Consider the following 2490-nt stretch of genomic DNA (forward strand, 5'->3'; position numbering starts at 1 on the left):
ATCCTGATTCCGACGTAAAAAATGCCAAATTCTTTTGTGGACGTCCGTCAAGACCTTGTTTATGCATTCGGTTGTCCCTCACGGCCCGTCCGACCCATTTTGAAGGTCAAACAAGCCCCGGAGCGAGCATACNNNGCCTCATTTCGACGATTTTCGTGTGCTATATCAAACCATTTTTTGGGTGATCCGCATTCCGACGTAAACAATGCCAAATTTTTTTGTGGACGTCCGTCAAGACCTTGTCTATGCATCCGGTTGGCCCTCACGGCCCGTCCGACCCATTTTGAAGGTCAAACAAGCCCCGGAGCGAGCATACCCCTCATTTCGACGGTTTTCGTGTGCTATAGCAAACCATTTTTTGGGTGATCCGGATTCCGACGTCAAAAATGTAAAAATTTTTTGTGGACGTCCATCAAGACCTTGTCTATGCATCCAGTTGTCCCTCACAGCCCGTCTGACCCATTTTGAAGGTCAAACGAGCCCCGGAGCGAGCATACCCCTCATTTCGACGGTTTTCGTGTGCTATAGCAAACCATTTTTTGGGTGATCCGGATTCCGACGTCAAAAATGTAAAAATTTTTTGTGGACGTCCATCAAGACCTTGTCTATGCATCCAGTTGTCCCTCACAGCCCGTCTGACCCATTTTGAAGGTCAAACGAGCCCCGGAGCGAGCATACCCCTCATTTCGACGGTTTTCGTGTGCTATAGCAAACCATTTTTTGGGTGATCCGGATTCCGACGTCAAAAATGTAAAAATTTTTTGTGGACGTCCATCAAGACCTTGTCTATGCATCCAGTTGTCCCTCACAGCCCGTCTGACCCATTTTGAAGGTCAAACGAGCCCCGGAGCGAGCATACCCCTCATTTCGACGGTTTTCGTGTGCTATAGCAAACCATTTTTTGGGTGATCCGGATTCCGACGTCAAAAATGTAAAAATTTTTTGTGGACGTCCATCAAGACCTTGTCTATGCATCCAGTTGTCCCTCACAGCCCGTCTGACCCATTTTGAAGGTCAAACGAGCCCCGGAGCGAGCATACCCCTCATTTCGACGGTTTTCGTGTGCTATAGCAAACCATTTTTTGGGTGATCCGGATTCCGACGTCAAAAATGTAAAAATTTTTTGTGGACGTCCATCAAGACCTTGTCTATGCATCCAGTTGTCCCTCACAGCCCGTCTGACCCATTTTGAAGGTCAAACGAGCCCCGGAGCGAGCATACCCCTCATTTCGACGGTTTTCGTGTGCTATAGCAAACCATTTTTTGGGTGATCCGGATTCCGACGTCAAAAATGTAAAAATTTTTTGTGGACGTCCATCAAGACCTTGTCTATGCATCCAGTTGTCCCTCACAGCCCGTCTGACCCATTTTGAAGGTCAAACGAGCCCCGGAGCGAGCATACCCCTCATTTCGACGGTTTTCGTGTGCTATAGCAAACCATTTTTTGGGTGATCCGGATTCCGACGTCAAAAATGTAAAAATTTTTTGTGGACGTCCATCAAGACCTTGTCTATGCATCCAGTTGTCCCTCACAGCCCGTCTGACCCATTTTGAAGGTCAAACGAGCCCCGGAGCGAGCATACCCCTCATTTCGACGGTTTTCGTGTGCTATAGCAAACCATTTTTTGGGTGATCCGGATTCCGACGTCAAAAATGTAAAAATTTTTTGTGGACGTCCATCAAGACCTTGTCTATGCATCCAGTTGTCCCTCACAGCCCGTCTGACCCATTTTGAAGGTCAAACGAGCCCCGGAGCGAGCATACCCCTCATTTCGACGGTTTTCGTGTGCTATAGCAAACCATTTTTTGGGTGATCCGGATTCCGACGTCAAAAATGTAAAAATTTTTTGTGGACGTCCATCAAGACCTTGTCTATGCATCCAGTTGTCCCTCACAGCCCGTCTGACCCATTTTGAAGGTCAAACGAGCCCCGGAGCGAGCATACCCCTCATTTCGACGGTTTTCGTGTGCTATAGCAAACCATTTTTTGGGTGATCCGGATTCCGACGTCAAAAATGTAAAAATTTTTTGTGGACGTCCATCAAGACCTTGTCTATGCATCCAGTTGTCCCTCACAGCCCGTCTGACCCATTTTGAAGGTCAAACGAGCCCCGGAGCGAGCATACCCCTCATTTCGACGGTTTTCGTGTGCTATAGCAAACCATTTTTTGGGTGATCCGGATTCCGACGTCAAAAATGTAAAAATTTTTTGTGGACGTCCATCAAGACCTTGTCTATGCATCCAGTTGTCCCTCACAGCCCGTCTGACCCATTTTGAAGGTCAAACGAGCCCCGGAGCGAGCATACCCCTCATTTCGACGATTTTCGTGTGCTATAGCAAACCATTTTTTGGGTGATTCGGATTCCGACGTCAAAAATGTAAAAATTTTTTGTGGACGTCCATCAAGACCTTGTCTATGCATCCAGTTGTCCCTCACAGCCCGTCTGACCCATTTTGAAGGTCAAACGAGCCCCGGAGCGAGCATACCC

The sequence above is a fragment of the Solanum pennellii genome, chromosome 4 (genome assembly GCF_001406875.1).
Source record: "Solanum pennellii chromosome 4, SPENNV200".
NCBI classification, from domain to species: domain Eukaryota; kingdom Viridiplantae; phylum Streptophyta; class Magnoliopsida; order Solanales; family Solanaceae; genus Solanum; species Solanum pennellii.